The following is a 19,340-nucleotide window of genomic DNA, read 5'->3' on the forward strand; positions in this document are numbered from 1 at the left end:
ATGTTGTCTCTCAATATTTGCAGGTGACTCTGGTTACCCAAACCTATTGTGGCTGCTGACCCCTGTGAGAAACGCCACAAAAAGGGCTGAAGAACGTTACAATGAGGCACATGGGTGAACCAGAAGGATAATTAAGAGAACCTTTGGCCTTCTGAAGGCCAGGTTCAGGTGCCTCCATCTGACAGGTGGATCCCTGTGCTACTCACCCAAGAATGTCTGCCGGATAGTAGTGGCATGCTGCATGTTGTACAACCTGGCCCTCAAATGCCATGTACCTTTTCTGCAGGAGGAGGAGACTGGAGATGTCCCTGTGGCAGCGGTGGACCCTGAGGACAGTGAGGATGAGGATGCAGAGGATGAGGACAACAGAACATTAGTGATCCGTCAGTACTTCCAATGGCACACAGATGAGACAGTGCAACTTTACATTTCTATGACTATTGTTGCATTCTGTGTGGCATTGGCATGATGGCATTACCCACTTGACTCCCCTATGTACTGTTGCTAATGGATTGTCATTTTAAAGATGTTGGTGATATGACAACAATGTCCTGTTGTGATCACAACAGCCAGCAACAGGTCATTGATTCTATACTCTCACTATGTACAGATCATTTGCAATGGTTGTAGCTGTTTCAATCAATACACATTTGAAATACATGAAATACTAGTAGTCAAGTTTTATCTAAGGGTGTTTATTGTGGTGCTACATAGTAGATAGGAAAGTGCAATGGAATGGGGTGATGATGGAGGAAAGTCCAGGGTATTGTTTCAGTCAATTCGTAGCACAAGGTCAGTGTCCAAGGGGGACATAAGAAGGGGAGCAATGTCAGTACAAGGTGGACAAGGTAACAGAGTGGGACACAAGGGGGACAATCAGGATAGTCTCATTTCCTGACGGTGGTCTTGGCAATTGTCTCTGGCTCCTGTCTGGTTCGCAGGGAACGTTTGTGGGGTGGTTCACCTTCTGCAGTGGGAGGGATGCTAGTGGCTTTTAGGTCCTGTGGCAGGGCCTCCTGCCCACTAGCAGCAGCAGAAGTGGAGGGCTGGTCGATGGACTGGCTAGTGGTAGGGGCACACTGGTGTGCTGTTGCCTCCCTCATGATGTTGGCCATTTCTGCCAGCACCCCTGCTATGGAGAGCAGGGTGGTGTTGATGGCCTGCAAGTCCTCCCTGATCTCCTGATACTGTCACTCCTGCAGCCGCCTGTTCTCCTGCAAGTTGTAAAGGATCTGTCCCATCGTGTCCTGGGAATGTTTGTAGGCTCCCAGGATCTCGGAGAGGTCCTCCTGGAGAGTTGGTTCCCTGGTCCTGTCCTCCCCCTGGTGCATAGCAGTCCTCCCAGTGTCCCTGGTGGCCTGTGCCTCTGTCCCCTCAACCGATGCCCACTGCCACTGACCCCAGGTCTGTGATAGTCTTGGCTGTGAGATGTGGCCTGGGGTCCCTGTACAGGTGGGCACACTGCTGATTGACGTGTCCTGGGGACAGAGGTGTTGGTACGCTGAGTGGGTGCTGTGACATTGGTTCCTGATGGGGGAGGCTTTGTGGGGGTCTTTGAGTGGCCTTGGGTGACCAACTACACAATGGTCCCTGATGGGCCAGGTAGGTCCTCCAGATCCTGAAGTACAGAGTTACTGTCATCACTGGAGGCCTCTTCTGTTGGGGGACTGGATAGTGGTGGCACCTCCTCTCCACTGACATTGGCTGGGTAAATGATGTATTATGCTTCTAGTGTATGGCGATGCATTGTGGTTATGTTAGTTTCCCTATGCTGTGCATGCTTTGGTGATGGGTGTCCATGCAGGGCTGGGAGGGGTGTCCATGCATTTGTGTGCCATGCAGGGCTTGGCATTGGGATTAGTAATATGTGTGAGTGCAGTGTGTGGGATGGAGTGGAATAATGGGAATGAGGGTGTGAGATGGCATGCAGGTATGGGGGGGTGATAAGTGTTAAATATGAACTTACCAGTGTCCAGTCCTCCGGCTACTCCAGTGGGTCCCTCAGGATGCAGTATTGCCAGTACCTGTTCCTCCCATGCTGTGAGTTGTGGGGAAGGAGATGGGGGTTCACTGCCAGTCCTCTGTATGGCGAGCTGGTGTCTTGCTGCAATGGAACGTACCTTCCCCCATAGGTCGTTCCTCCTCTTCCTGATGTTGTCCCTTGTTCTTGGGTGCTGTCCCACGGCATGGCCCTGTACATGATTCACCACCATAGCTCCATCTACCTTGCAACGGATATCTGCTGTGCTTGTGCTCCAAAGAGCTGTGGCTCAACCCTGACAATTTCCTCCACCATGACCCTAAACTCCTCCTCAGTGAAAAGAGGGTGCCTTTGTGGTGCCATGAGTGTTGTGTGATGTGTGTTGATGAGGATGTGTTGGGTAATGTGGTGGGGTGTGTGATGTGGAGTGCATGAGGGGTGTATGGGTGTAAGTGGTGTGTGTGTCTAGTTGTCTCTGTGCACTTCTTCTCAGTCTCCTGATGGCAATTGGTGTTCGTAAGGGGTTGTGGGTAATGTGGGTATGTGTTTTATAGTGGTGTGGGTGTGGTGTGTGTATGGGTGTCAGGTGTGTGTATTTGGTCATAACAATGACGCTAACATGTCTTTAGATGGTGCTAGGCCCTCTTAAATCTGGGCCTTAGTTTTTTACCGCACCTTACTTACCGGGTTACCGGTCAAGGGGGTATGTGTGCGAGAGGAGAGAACGGAGGGGGAGAGTCAGTGGAGATGACGTAAGTAAATAGAAATCATCGAAATCATGTTGGGCTTATTTGATGTATCGCTTTTCTGTACGACTGGTAAGCTTGTACTACTGAGTCCTGTGCCTCTACACCAGGGTCTTCACTTCAGCCCTTTCTAACTGCTAAGTATAAGAGGAGTTATAATTACACTACTTAACAGTGCCGCTACTGTTTTACACTGTTTCTGTGTGAATGATAAAAGCTTGAGGGCATATTTAAGAGCCCCTAGCACCACTGGAGCATCACTTTTTGTGACACTCTGGTGGCACTATGCCCTGCGCCATATTTACAAGGTCGCACTAAGCCACTTTTTGTGGCTTAACACCACCTTGTAAATACGGCCGCTTCACACGCATCACTTTGCATGGAAGGAGCGTGCAATGGGTGTTACTCTGGGCGCGCCACAGCAACACCCATTGCATTTTGACGCTGCCTCAGATTTATGAGTTTTCGTAACCTTAGGCAGCACCAAAATCTAACTAGTGGCTCAACGAGGAGAAATGCTTTCATTTCTCCTTGTTTTTCACTCTTTCTATGTGTGTGGCATTTTGCAGTACACATAGAAAGAGCAAATCACCATTTATGATTGTTTTAGTGCAGGAAGGTGTTCCTTCCTGCACAAAAGCAATCTCCCCCTCAACGCAGCCATCTTTGCACTCGGTGCAAAGGTGGCTGCATTGGCGCATAGCAGAAAATGTTATGTCTGCGCAGGGGGAAACACAGGGGTGCACTGTATTCTAGTAAATACAGTGCATCCCTGCATTTTAAAAATGACAGTGCACGGCGCTGCCAAATTTGACGCAGTGCCACACACCGTCATTTTCAAATGAATCTGGCCCCATGTTTGTTTCAAGAGGCCTGATAGCCTTCTTGCTTACTGTTCCTTACTTCCCTCTATTTTTCATATAGACATAAAACATAATAATATTTACAAGGTACTTACAATATTCAGTGAAATGTTAAAGTTAAAAATTCATTTATTTTTTAACAAACCATTTTTTCTTTTTTCATTCATTGCCCATTAAGTTATTGTAAATTATAACATATGCTAATTTGTTGGCCTATCTCCAAATTAACATTTTATGTTTGAATTCCTATGGAGACTCTATATGATATTAAATTGAAATATAATGAGGATCCACTGGAAAGAAGAAAAGAAGCATATGTTCTTGAGAAATGCCTCCAATGTACACTGATATTTTACATGATTCTGAAAATCTATAAGAATAAAGAAAGATCGCACTGGTTGTCCTATAAACTCAGCAATTAGCAGAGTGTTTGAAAACACCTCAAAATATGTAGCTTTTGCGGGACTATGGGCCTCTACAAGTTTGGAAGTCCATGCGCCACCATAGCAGTGGTGGTGGTTCGACCACCATTGGCTTGGCAGTCAGATCACTATATTATGAGTCATTTGGGACTATGCAGCAAAGACCACCGCGGAACTGCTGGCACCGCCAGTCAGCACAGACCACAGCCGTCAAGAGGCAGCACAAACAGGCTGGCTGAGACAGTGATTCTGACGGACACATTATGGGGTTGCACTCCACCAGGGTGACTGTGGCAGTCCAACCACCACGTACTACCAGGCAAAACGGAGAGTATAAAGTGAGCAATTTACCTGCAGGCAGTCAAACACGTCAGGTGCTGCCATGGAGCCAATCACAAATGTCTTGCCACTTCTGCTGATCATCAAAGGGGCTCAAAATCCCTACCGTTGTGGACGCAACAACCGTAAGTACACACCTACTTGTGTCAGTATGCTCAGCAACAGTTCATGGCACCGTCATCCACATGATATGTGGTCATGCTACAGCAATGTATCATTGTGCCCACAATCACAGTCATTCACACAGAAGGACACCTTCATTTCCTTTAAACTCCCCCTTTGGGCAGGTTACTCACTGCACTGCAACACTCAACAAAAACACATGTCTGACCATCTTAGACACAGGGACAGTGATGGGTACATAACATTGTGTCACACAACACTAACAAGACAATAACATCAAATCTAAAAATACAACTGGGACCCTCAATCACACATGCCATGGACTGCTTTCACATTCAACACACGTATGTCGGGATGTGTCAGGGAACACAAACACCACTCCAATTAAAAATCCCAGCAATGGACCCACACATCACCCACGTTGCAACACAATGGCAGGACAGCGGGATCCACAATAGACAGAAAGACAAATATCCAATGCTCACTATGCAAACAATGCCTGCTCAATAGGGATTGGGCATCAGGAGCACTTAGGGAAGGATGCCGTCCTGGGACACATTACACTTTGCACATGCCCCTAAAACAACATTTGGCAGGGGACTAGCCTCTAAGGTATCTAAGGGACAAACAATACTACAGTCAAGTGGCATGCCTATGTGCAAAATCTGAAAGTTAAAGTGAAGTCAAGAAAGCAAATACAATAGTAACAGCATGGGTCAGACATCTAGGTGAAGTAGCTACAAGGTACACACAGCAAAATAGACACACGCACAGTCAAATGTTAAGGAAGCTAGCACAATTGAACACCTCCACATCTGCATAAACAAAACTTGAGCTACCACACATGAGACAAATGTACAATCCATATCAGGGGGACAAGTCTAGCACCATACATGGTCACATGGGACAACACAAGATTAAATACTTACCAGACAAACAGATGTTGTGCTGTTTTATTTAAAAATATCATTTGTACAGGTATGAGGCATGCTCTAAATGAAACTTCCTTTCCCCTAATTTGCCAATGTTTAGTTCCCCATACACTTTTCAGATCAATCAATTTCAGCCAATAATCATAGCCTTCTATAGACAACCGGGAAACAAAGGATTCCGAATATATAAATTTAGTATTTGTCAATAGCATATGCATATCTTTAGTTGGTGGTACTTTAAAATAATATGACTCAGCATTATTTACATTGTGCCAAGAAAACTGTGTAAACTTTTCAGAATAAGTTTTGGAACTCTCTTGAGGTGGAGTCGAACGTTGTTCCCATTGTGTATAATTAAAAACAGTTTTGGGGCTGCTTGCTCTATGTATGAAATGGTGCCCATAATAATTATAGCAAAACATATCACCATAATTCTCTTTAGATTTATAAACATTTTCATTTTCAAATACAGTAACAATATCTGGTGTTATAATATTGATAGTTTGAACACATATGGTGTTTGAATTACTTCCGTTGGACCATATTTATCAAATATTACTTTGTCCCAGACAATCCCATCAGGAATTGGTACTGAGGAAATGTTCACAAATGATAAGTCTCTTCGGAGCTTGTGTGATGAAAAATGTGGTTTTAAAACCTCCTCCACCAATTCAACTGCTTTTCAGTGAGAAAATGACCATGTACTAACAAGAAAAAAGTTATAACAAAACCAAACCAAAGTAGGAAAGCTGAGATAGTCAATGAAAGCCATAGATAGTTCCATGGAAAAATAAAATATGTTTTTTTAAGCCGGTTTGTGAGCTTACATGCTTTTGACAATTCAGGTGTCGAAGATGCGAATGAGTCTGAGACGTCATCATTTAAGTCGACAAAATATCCAGAAGCAGTTCGTGCAAAGGTTGGAGCTGTGGTCATTGGTGCAGTTGGTGTTTCCCGTGGTGGCACACAATAGATAGCACCATCCGTTTGTGTTGGAGTTGAGTCAACTCGGTCAATTATTTCTGTATTGTCCGATGTTAGTGGAACCAATGTAAGATCATCTTCCACCCTCCCCAAGCTCAGAGAGGTGTCAGTGTTGGTATAAACCACTTGTAGAGGGACTTCTTGGCCAGTAATGAGAGGGATTCAGGAACTACTGGATGTACCTCTTGGTCTGCTGTGCAGGATCGGCCACATGGTGTAGTCAGACATTGTCGATGGAGACAGAACGACCTTCTAGGCAGATTATTAAGTGCTCTCTGAACTCCATATAGGCGATTAAGCCAACTACGACCCGTACCTAAGACTCTGGCTGTTAAAGATTGCTTTAAATCACAGTTTAGCCGCTCCACAACACTATTTCCCTCAGTATGAAATGGAAACGAGTACTGTAGTTGGACCCCCAATGAAGCCATGGTGTCCCTGAATGCCCTTGAGGCGAAAGCAGGGCGCTGGTCCGAATGGAAAGCGGCAATCGCATATGTACCTATAAAGACTCGCAAATCTTTAATAACAGTCCGAACATCAGTCGAGCATTGTGGCCACACCCATCAAAATCTGGCGCATGAATCAACAGCGACTAATATATACTTGTATGCACTGTCCGATGTTAGGGGACCGCACTGGTCTAAGTACACACATTGTAATGGCCTGTTTGAAATCAAGAGGGGTGTCTGCGGCGGGCGTTTGGCAGTGGAAACTTTTATTTGTTGGCAGATGTTGCAACAAAGGACATACTGCTTGGTCTCTTTGTAGAGACCAGGCCACCAATAATGGGCTTGCAACATTGAAATTGTAGCCGCCACGCCAGCATGGGCAGATTCCACACCTTCATGTGCTGCTTTAATCAACCCTTGTCTTATGTCTTTGTTATGTCTTTATTGGGAATATCTCTCACGCCTACACCTGGTATTCTAACTTCAGCGTTCAGGCGATCGCCCATTCGGTAGAAATATTTAGCCGGAAATATTTTAGGATAGGGCATACCATCAGCCATAGCCTTCATGGCAGCCCATATGTCTGCGTCTGGTTTCGTACTTAAACGTGTGTTACTGCAGCTACAGTGGCCACGGCTACTGCTGACTTTGCGGCTTCATCAGCCAATGTATTTCCAGCAACGTGTATCCCAACGCCCTGGTGTCCAAGTGTATCCACAACATGGACATTTGGTAGCGTCTCTTTCAGATCTGCTACTTTCCCCCACAGTAGTCTGTGTTTAATGGTGTTGGAATCTCTGAAACCATTCTGGCATCAGTAATGCAGATATTCATTGAAGGACTGGACACAGTAATATGAATCAAAAACAATCCGCGTAGGGTTTGCGTAAATGCATGTAGGGGCCAAAATGTATCACCTTCCATATAGCCGCTTACAACAGCTCAAGCAGTAGAATATTGGTGTTTTGTGCCAATTGCAGGTTGTGCTGAGCCATTGGTGTACATGACTCTATGATATTGGTCAATAGGCAAAGTATTTACTGGAACTGGGCATTTTATTTCATGCTGCACAAATCCCTGAGTTTGTAACTTTGGGTCAAAAATTTAGTCTACATCAGTGGCTGTCAAAGACGTAGCCCATTGTATCCAACGTGGATGTAATGCTTTTGCGTTTGGAATGCTGGCTTTTGTAACAGCCTCCAGGGCTGGGATCGGAGAAACAACAATAATGCGTTTTCCTTGGGCAAGAGGTCGCTCGTTAACGACAGCCATCTCTACAGCAGTGAGAATTTTCTCAGTGGGAGCAAAGCTCTGTTCTGCTGCTGAATATTAGTGTGATTTGTACGCAGTCAGGACTGTCTCACCTTCATTAAATGTCACATAGGTGAAACCGATGGCACCAACTATTACTCTGATGACCAAATGTGTTTTGTTGTCCCTTGTGTGTAAGTGTTGTGCTGCAAGCATGTCAGTTTGCAATTCTCTGAGAATGCGTGTATGTTCAATTGTCCAGAATTTGCTTACAAAATCAGGATGTATCAGATCATACAAAGGCTTTATGCGTGTAGCATAATCTGGAATGTAAGTTCTGCCAAAATTTAGGAAACCCAATAGAGATTGGAGTTTTTTAATCGGGTTGTAACTGTGCACATTTTTCTAAGAATTGCGGCGCTAGGCTCTTTCCTTCACTTGACAGCTCATATCCCAGAAACAGGACGCTGAGGAAGGCTATTTTTGTTTTTTTTAATTGAATTTGTAGCCAAGTTCAGCAAATCCCACAACAATGCGGTCTACCCGTCTTAAATGTTGTAGCAATTCATCATCCGTAAGATAGATATCATCTACATAGGACAATGCTTCAGGATCAATCTCGTGCAAAATTGCTGTCACACGAGCTGCAAACAGTCCTGGGCTGTTCTTATACTCCTGAGGTAAACAACAGACTTTTTTCTGGGAGCCTAGTGCACTGAAACTTGTTAAATCACTACTCTCAGGCGCTATATTCTGGCAGAAGAAACCATTGGAAATATCCAGTGTTGTTTTGTATTTTTTACGCACTATAGTGTTCATTAGTGCTGTGCTATGTGAGTTTTGTATAGAATAAGTGTGTGTATGACTGTTTAAGTGTCTGTAGCCTAGGACTATTCTACATGAATGGTCTGGTTTGGCTACTGGGAACAATGGATTATTCATTGGGGAGGCACAGGGTTCAATTACTCCCTGGTATTCTAATTTTGTGAGTATTTCTCTCACAGGTGCTTTTGCTTCATGCTTTATTGGATACTGAGGTTGGGGTTGAAGTTCATTTTTAATTGGAATTACATAATAGGGGGATTCTTTATCCAATCCTACGTGATGTCGGTATAATGCAGGTGCCTGTGCCAAAGCCCAATCAATGGCATAGTATTCAGCCATTTCTTCTGGAACAAGGGGTGAGAAGGAAGGCTTAATTACGTCTTCTCCATATGGGCAGGTATGGACAAATTCAGGTGCCCAATCTTGTTCAGCCAACAAAACATCATATATGTTCACCACGCGATCCCAAAAGTTTGCGTCTATTATGCGCTCAATGTCTCCTTCTAACTGCAGTGTTACTTTATGCACCCTATCAGGCGTGGAGACATGCATGTCTGCAGTTTCTACTTGTAGAAAGTAATCAGTTGCTTTCACCTCCAGATGCTTTAGAAGACTCCGGCAAACTATTGTGACCTCTGCTGCGCTGTCTAGCAGTGCTAGTGCCCACTTCTTCTTCTTCAAGAGGACCCTCTTCCTGAGTGGCATGTCGTACTGTGACTGCTGCCACGTTTTTCTTTTTTAATTGGTGTTTTTGTTGGGCAGGTTTCTCTTCCTTTTTTACAGAAACCTCCGATGAGCGTTGTCATTCCTGTCTCAGTTTCACGTACTCTGTTCTTTGCTCTGACCGCCCACGTCTCTCATTTATTTTTTCTGATGAATCCTGAAAGGAACGAGATTGGCGTGTATCAGTATATTGACATCTATCAGTTTTTTTTATATTATATCTATTTCTGAGAATATATCTATTTTGTGGGGTCTCCATTTGTGGAGATTCTCCCCTCTCCTTTTTAGGAGTTTGTTGTTTTTTATCCCATCGTTTCTTATTACCTTCAGGAGCTTGCTTGGCAAAATCTTTATTAGATTTGCCCTGAAATTGTGGTTTAGATGGTCTGGCCCCTAAACTGTCTCGACCAATACTAGAATAGGTCTCTGAAATTATTTTTGGCAGCTAGCGTTCTTGATCCTGTTGCGGAACGTCACGGAGCTGCATGAGCACTGCCAGTGCGACCACTTCCCCTTTAAGGTTCCTTAAAATGATTGAGGACACTGTGGCAAAATTGCCCATCAATTGCATCCCCAAATCTAGGGCCGGGGCAGCCCCATATTCATCTTGAATTTGCTTCGACACTTCCGGTAAATTGGCAAGTGTCGGTGTACTGTGTGCGGTTGTATAGAGCGCGGCAAATACCGTGCCACAAGTATTACAGTTGTCCACTGTAGGGACCATCCCAAATGGCAAGCACATTGTTAATATTCTATGTTTATCCTGAGGTCCCGTACGGGGAAGTACTGCCTCCAGCGCATTTATTTTTTGTGCTAACCAAAACAGAGTTTCCTCTCGTTTGGCGGGTACTTTACCCATGATTGAATGTACAGCTGCAGGGTTTATACCTGGTGTTACTGCATGTGGATGTGCTGGAGCAGCACGTGCTGGGTTTGTATTTAATATTTGCATTACAAATTGTACTAGTCGTCTCTATATCACTGTTTATTCCTTATATAAGCAACGAACCTCAGCTACCGCTAAATTTGCAACCACAGGATGTGGTGTATAGGTGGCAAACAAAGGCCAGGTAGGACCATCGTTACATAGAGGACCTAACCTTACTGGTAAAATTGTGTGGGGTATAGCGCCATCAAGCCAATTATTATGTTCTTGATAAGATAATGGTATTTCTAAATATGCATATGCTCTGTATTGTCCATGTGCATTTGTAAGTGTATAATGATGAAATGTATTTGTGTTCCCATCAACTGCTGGAAAAGTGTCACAAGAATAAAACAGTTCTGTTCTATAAGCTGCATGGGCATCCACCACAAATGTGACTGGACCCCCCTGGACCTTTAGGCCATTTGCTAATAAATGTGCAGTCAGAGGTTGTCTCATATTAACTGCTATTTGTATCTGCTGCGGATTCACCATCATAGACAGACTATATGTTCAGAGAAGGCACACCAAATGGCGTTTTTCCTTTTAAAGTTCAAGCTTGAACAACCTCCAGCCTTAGATAGGATAGCCTACGTAGCTGAGGTGGAAATTCTCAGTACCACGGACGTCTCTGTATACGGTATTAAGGCGTTATTTTATATAATGAGACAGAGATACACCGGAGGACCCGAAAATTAGAGCATGACCAAACTTTGGTGGCTCCATGTCGCGTAGGCTCTCATTATTCTAATGAGACTACTGGATTTGGAGCAGCAGAATCGCCCGCGGTGTGAGAGACTAAGTCTAACCCACTGCGGGTGACACTTGTCGCTCCAATACAGGTTTTGCTTCGGCTAAATAGCAGTGCCTCATCTCTACCAAAGGATAGGGATAACTGGGCCGCCGAGCGCATGACATACTTGGTTTCTCAGGGAAGTTGTGGTCACTCAGGTCACATCCATTTCTCTCATTAACAACGCGGTCTCATATATAAATGACAAACAAAGGCAGTATATGTTTCAATAATAAGTTTAATAAAACAACTGCATCTTAGATAGCAAAGCGTGAGCTGCAGTGACCAGGATGACACAACATGACTATTAAAATCGTGATGAGAAGAGTGAAGCATAAAAACAACGCTATCATATTGTCACTATAATCGATGAACTAGCTCCTACCTAGGTTATGATTGAGCACAGCATGTTAAGCAGTAATTCTGCCCTTCAGGTTTCCCTGGGAAGACATCAACCCCCATACCTGAGCAAAGGCCTGCAGTCTGCGTTAGCATCTGCAGCGAAGCATTCAGCAATCAGCATACAGTTGTGGTTCTCTGGCTGGAATCTCTCTCTAATGTGTAAGGGACAAGGAAGTGTTTTTATGACAACACAACTGATGTTCTGATAAAATGTCCCTATGTAAGGATGTGTATTTTCTACGAATGTTGGAGACTAAACTTCTACCACATTAACCAGCAATTTACTGTGCTGTAGCCTTGGAAGAAGCACAGAGTGATCAAGAATGTCTTGTTTGAGAACAGAGTGCTGGCCTACGCAAAAACAGTAAGATACACAGAAAATAAAACAAGACCATAAAAATGGTTATTGTAAAAATAAAAAGACAAAGCTGAATAAAATATATCTAGGTTAAAGTGCACAGCAGCCTAGTGTGTTAAAATAACGTGCATGGAGCTATAGCTAAAATGGCTACACAACATGTGTACCCAACAAAACAACAACTTGGGTTTATTATTTAGCAAATTGGAAATGTCCAAGGCATTGGCCAGCCCATCAGTCTTTAAAGTGCACAGTACTGTACTAACACTTGACTCTTATTAGTGCCTGGGAACCTCCACAGGAAGGGGCATCAAGTGGGCAGGCAGGCACCTCAGGGATCATCCTGGGAAGGGCAGATTTGGGATGGGTGGGTTTGGATTTGGGTTTGGGAAGGATGGACTGTTTCTTAGGATGGAACGGGCTTCTTCTTGGGGGCCAGGGGTGTGAGTGCTTGCAGGGGCAAGTGTGACAGGGAAGGACTTGGAGGTGGAAGGGATGGGTTGGCATGTGGGTTGGGGCCTCTTGGATTTGGGATGCTGTGGAGGGAACAAGGGAAAAGCCAAAGTCAAACAAAAAACATTCCTATGGGGATGATCATCAGAAGTGGTTCGGGGATTTGGAGGTTGAGGGACTGGTCGTCTGGTGTGTCAATGTGAATGTCTTGGGTGTGTGCGTCTGTGAGGTATGCTGGTGTTTGGGTGGTGTCTGTTGCGTGTGTGAGTGTGGGCATTTGCATGTCTTGGAGGGCTGGGAGGTGTAGGTGCTGGGTGATGTGGGAATGGTGGATGTGTGTGTGTGTCTGTTGGAGTGGTGTCTGTGGGTATGCTTGTAGTGGTAGATGTGTGTGTGTCTTTTGGGGTAGTGTCTGCAGGTATGGTGGATTTGGTGGATGTCTGTGTGTCTGTTGGTGTGGTCTCTGCGGGTATGCTGGGTGTGGTGGCTGTCTGTGTGTCTGTTGGGGTGGTGTTTGTGGGTATGTTGGGTGTGGTGGATGTCTGTGTGTCTGTTGGGGTGGTATCTGTGGGTATGGTAGGTTTGTCACTGCCTGTGGGTATGCTGGATGTGGTGTGGCCCAGTGGGGGGGGGGTGTCTGGAGGAGTGGTGGCTGATGTTGTGTGTTTGGGTGTCTTTTGAGCGCTTGCATGCCGGTGTGTTTTCTGGTGTTTGTGTTCATGTGTGCTGCTTCTGTGTGTTGAGGTGGGTGCGTGCAGATCTGTCTGTGTGTTTGGGATAGGTAGGGGAATGGGGTATTTGGATTGGGAAGAGGGAGGTGACATGGAAATACTCATGCCACACTGGAAACATATTAACAATGCACAGTTCACTGTGTGAACTTTGTCCCAATGGAGTCATGGAGGTATTAGCCATGTTGCTCAGATTTGCCACACATTTGGCATGGAGATGGACACTGTAGATATCATGTGCAAATGTCAGGGAGAAATGTCCCTAAAATTCACAACACAATGAATCAGCAAGTCCCAGACAAATCACCACTAATTGCTGGTGCATGTTACAATGAGATACCCTGATTGCATCTATGTTGCTGTGGACACACTGGCTAATGTCACAGCACATGTCCTGTCACACATAGGTACCCTGGGAGAGGAAGAATGCAACAACCTTCTGTCTACCATCCACTGCCAGACATCAGACCATGGAAGAATGCCATATTATCATGTACTACTGCCTCTTTAGGCAAACAATAATGGACTTATGCCGTCAGTTGGAACCTGATCTGATGTCAGCTATAAGTTATCCAACCAGCATACCACCCATTGTACAAGTCATGTCAGTATTGCACTTCCTAGCTATTGGACCTGGCCCTTTTTGCAGGGTTATCCCCAAACTGTTTACCTCCTTCCTCCTAATCTTTCTGACCAGTTTTTGTTGGCTTTAGAACTCTGGGCACTTTACCACTGCTAACCAGTGCTAAAGTGCATATGCTCTCTGTGTAAAATTGTATTGATGATTGGTTTATCCCTGATTGGCATGTTTGATTTACTAGTAAGTCCCTAGTAAAGAGCACTAGAGGTCATCGGGCCTGTAAATCAAATGCTACTAGTGGGCCTGCAGCACTGGTTGTGCCACCCACATGAGTAGCCCTTTAAATATGGCTTAGACACTGAAGTGTCTGTGTGTACAGTTTTAAACTGTCATTTTAACCGCCCAAACCATCCCTTTTTATACATGTAAGGAACCCATATGGTAGGCCCTAGGTAGTCCCGTGGGCAGGGTGCAGTGTATGTTAAAGGTAGGACATGTGCTGGTATGTTTTACATGTCCTATCAGTGAAATGCTGTCAAATTCGGTTTTCACTGTTGTAAGGCATATCTCTCTAATAGTTAACATGGTGGTTGCCTTTAAATAACGTTTATGTTCTGTTTTCCTTTGGGAGCAGGTAGAGATGTGGTGTTTGGGGTCTCTGAACTCACAATTTAAAAATACATATTTTGGAAAAGTTAGTTTTTAAATTGTCTGTTTGAAAATGCCACTTTTAGAAAGTAGGCATTTTCATGCTTAAACCATCTGTGAGTCTCCCTGCTTGTGTATTCCTTGTCTGTGTCAGACTGACAGTCGGGCTTTTTGTGAATCCCATCTAGACAGTGGCACAAAGGAAGCTAAGGTCTAGCCTGCATATCCTGATGGACTATCTGGGCCCGACTGGATGGAGGAGTGGTCACTTACACCTGAAAGGGCTGTGCCTGCCCTCACACAATGCAGTCTCCAACTCCCTGGTGTGAGTCTGGGGCCTGTCCTGGGCAAGGCGGGATCTTGTGAACAACAGAGACTTTCCTTTCAAGTTTGCCTACTTCAAATTCAGATATAGATATAAGTAGTGGACCCAAAACCCCAGATTGGTAGATTACCTCTGGAACCAAGAGGAACCTCTGCCAAAGAGAAGAGCTGAAGAGCTGGAGGAGGACTACTGCCCCTTTGTCTGTGACTGTGGTTTGCTGGGTTGGCCTGCAGTTGCTGCTTTTGGATTAAAGAGGCCAAAGACTGGAGTTTGTGGTATATTCCAGCTGGTGAAGAATCTCTAAGGGCTTGGACTGAGCTTGCCTCCTGTTTTGAAGTCTCAGGGCCATCAAAGACGTCCTCTGCCAACAACTGGACTCTCTGCCAAGACGCCTGCCCTGCAAAGTGGTGCCCTATCCAGTCCCTGGGCACTTGAAAGCTGAAGCTGGTAGAACAAGGAGTGAATTCCACGCACAGGAAGCCGTGCTTGGAAGATTTCGGCACACCACCTGCAACATGACTGTAAAACCAAAGCACCACTCATCCGGCAGCTGAAATCGATGCACCACCTGCATCGCAGCTGGGAAATGGGCGCATCACCTGCATCGCGGCTGGAAAAATTATGCACTTATGGCTAGTGAAAATGATGCAAACCCCAAGCAGCATGGTTTTCCATCACTGTGCTGGTGCATTACACAATCATCATAGCTGGGTGTCAAAAGTCAACGTAAACCTGTGCATACCCGAGGTGCTCCATCCAGAAACTGATACACGGCCTCACTTGCAATTGAGAAAATGATGCATCATTGACTTTTTTGACGCACGCTCATCCGGGCAGCTTTAGTTTTGATGCAAATCAGGTACTTCCCTATAACAACAATTATTCCATTGTTTTCTGTGGAGTATGAATCTATTATTTTAAAAATAATGTCTTGTTTGATTTAGATACATATAGCCTATTTTTCAAAACTGGTGTGGTGTCCATTTTGTAGTGTCTTCACTGTATTACTGTGAATTGGTACAAATACTTTACACATTGAATTTCAGACAAGCCTGACTGCTTGTGCCAAGCAACCAAGGGGGTGAGCAGGGGTTATCTAAGTGTGTACCTCCATTGCCCTGACTAGAGTAAGGTCCCTTCTTGGACAGAGTGTAAACTGACTGCCAACCAGAGACCCCATTTTTAACACTAGCAACAGGGTCCTTCTAACATACAGTGGCCCAATCTGCTGGTATGTCCCAACCTATGTCCAGAATGATGTTGACGGATTTCTTCTCAGCAAAGGGGAAACACAATGACAGCTATATCAGGTTCCCCGAAGTGAGGATTTGGCTAATGTTAATGTTGACTTCTATGCTTTTGGCCGCATCCCACATATGGTGGGGGCCATTGATTTCACACATGTTGGATTGGTGTCACCGCAGGCCACTGAACAAGTCTACTGCAACAGAAAGAACTTCCATTCCATCAATATGCAAGCTGTCTGGCAGAGCTCTACATTTCTAATGTCTGTGCCTGTTATCTGGGTTCAGCCCATGATTCCTTCATTATGCGGTACAGCACCATACCTCAGCTGATGTCACAACTGCACCAAGAGAGGGCCTGGCTGGTTGGTAAGTCACGTCTATTCTGATTGTGTGTGAGCAATGTCAGGTGCTACAATAATGAAATCAGTGACTTTTTGTTGCACTTATTGCCCATTCCTTAACAGCAGACTCAGCATATCCAAACCATCCTTGGTTGTTGACGACGTTGAGGAATCCAACTTCTTCAATGAGACCCATGGAAGATCACAGAGGCCAGTGTAGCAGGCTTTTGGGCTCCTGAAAGCCAGATTTTGATGTCTGGTGGAGCCTTCCTCTACTCATGGGGAAAGTGTGTCTCATCACTGTGGCATGCTGTATGCCCCATAACATCTCCCTGCAAAGGAATAACCTTTACATCCCCGTGTACCTGTAACATATCCCTGGTTGCACAAATGGCTTATGTCTTCATCATATTGTTCACATGGTCTCACATCTCAATATAGCAAAAAGTGAAAATGAAGCAAGCAGACAATGAGTTTGTGATGGGTGAATTTAATACAATGCTAATGCTGAAACAGAAAACGAAAGAGAAGGGGTCAGTCATGATGATTGAAATCATTGGAGTCGATGCCCCATCTTTTGGAGTCCAAAGTACTCCTCCCACTGAAACTGGTAGGTGGTTCTGGATCAGTCCAGAGTAAATGTTTGATACACAAAGGAGGTCCTTTAGGAAGAGGCCACTTGCTGGCAGTGGTGGGTGTCTTGCCATTCGCAGTTCCTGCTTCTTCGCTGGACGTCCCTGCTTGCATGCTAGGGGGATCAGCTGCTATAGAGTCAGGGGTGTCTAAGGCTGGTTCTTCTTCTCACAGGGCCTCCCTTTCGGTGGCTGGCACCAATATAGATGTGCCTAGCATTTATGAACCAAAGTGAGGGGTAGACTGTTGTTGGAAAGCCCGGCTCTGGGTGGTGTGTATTACTCTCAGCATCCTTGTTAGGGAGGTCATGTTGGTATTGTGGTTCTCCATCTGTTCTTGCATGTCTCTGTGCATGTCCCTTCATAGGTGCTTGATTTTCCGGAGTTTGGTCAAGACCTGTCCCATCACGCCTTGGGACTCCTGATAGACCCCCAACACATGGCTGATGGTGTCCTGGCCAGGAGCAGCTCCAGTGGGTTTTCCCTGCTGGCCCATAGATCCCTCCCACATACCCTACACCAATGGAGCTGCACCCTAGCCACAGGGTGCCCTCTTCAACTTGTTTCTAGACCCTCATTGTTGGAAGAAGTGTTGTGCTACAACTTAGGATCCAGGACTGGGGGGCATAAGATGATAGACACTGAGCTTGGTGCACCGGTTGGAGGGCAAATGGCTGCCTGTGATGTTGAGGCAACTGGGCTGGGATGTACTGATGTGGCCACAGTGAGACCCACTGTTGGTGTCTGGCCAGGTTGCCCAGATGGGCCAGAACAGTCTTTCATGGCCAGATGTCCAGGAGTGTCTTATTCACTGAGGGTTTCATGCAGAAGAGTAGTGGAAGTTACTTCTGTAGCCTCTGTGTGCCCAGTGGCAACTCAACCTGTTTATGTGAAACGTACAATGTTACTGGTTGTATTGTGACATCTACATCCAACAGTTTAGTGTTACAGTAAGCAGAGACCTTGTACAAAGTTATTTTGCAGATAGTAAAATTGTGGCAAGTATACATTGTATTGGTTTTATTGACATGACATTTGTGAAGCATGCCAATTTCATTTAAGTCAAGCAGCTGTTGACGAGTACAGAGCATTAGCACTTGGCAGGATGGCCTGAGAAGACCATCTTGTCACCAATGCAGGCAAAACAGTGGCTAGTCAAGATATGGCTTTGGCTATTGAGGCCTAGTTGATTATGATGCAGGCAGACTCAGGAATTTATTGAATATTTTACTGGAGACATCATGTGGTCAGTTAGGCCAGTATTTATACTTTTTTTGCGCCGCATTTGCGCCGCTTTTTGACGCAAAAGCGGTGCAAACATACAAAATACAATTGTATTTTGTTAGTTTGCGCCGCTATTGCGTCAAAAACTGACGCAAATGAGGCGCTAAAAAAGTATAAATATGGACCTTAGTTTGAATGTGTCTGTTGCCAATATCATTCTGCTTATGCATCTTGATGCCTTAGGGATCATTGTTCTGCACACTGGTTAAGGTGGCATTTGTGTCCTCAAATATTTAATCTTGGGTTAGCAAGTCAGGATTAATCTATGTTGACAAATATGTCTGTAATGTGGGCATGATCTGTGCTTGATTACTCACAGGTAAGCATATTTCATTTAAAAGGTGACAAACATATGTATTATAGCATGTGACCACTATGCTGGTGGTTGGAGTTAGAGAAACAGTGCCTCCTGGGAGTTGCAGTCGTCACTTTCTCTACTTCCCAACACTTAGAAAATGTTATCCTCCCAGGTGAGCACACATCAGTTGAGAATTAACAAACAGGGGTATATGTGGAACTGAGCACTCTGCTGGTGGTTGGAGTTAGAGAAACAGTGCCTCCTGGGAGCTGCAGACATGTCACTCTCTAGACTACACACACTTGACAAATGTTCTCTTCCCAGGTGAGTCCACTTCATTTGAGAGTTAACAAACAGGTGTGTTTAGGTGAGTGAACAATGGGCCGGTGGATGGAGTTTCAGAAGCAAGGCCTCCTGGGTGTTGCAGTCAGGCAGCACTCTCTTCGACACACACTATACAAATGGTAGCCTCCCAGGTGAGTACACTTCAATTGAGAGTTAGCAAAGAGGGATATATGGGCAAGTGACCACTAAGCTGGTGGTTGGAATAACAGGCACAGGGCTTTTTAGGAATTACAGTCATGTCACTCCCTCTGCTTTCCAACACTTAGTACATGTTATCCTACCAGGTGAGCACGCTTCAATTGAGAGTTCCCTAACAGATCGATTTTTGCAAGTGAAC

The sequence above is a fragment of the Pleurodeles waltl genome, chromosome 5 (genome assembly GCF_031143425.1).
Source record: "Pleurodeles waltl isolate 20211129_DDA chromosome 5, aPleWal1.hap1.20221129, whole genome shotgun sequence".
Taxonomy (NCBI): domain Eukaryota; kingdom Metazoa; phylum Chordata; class Amphibia; order Caudata; family Salamandridae; genus Pleurodeles; species Pleurodeles waltl.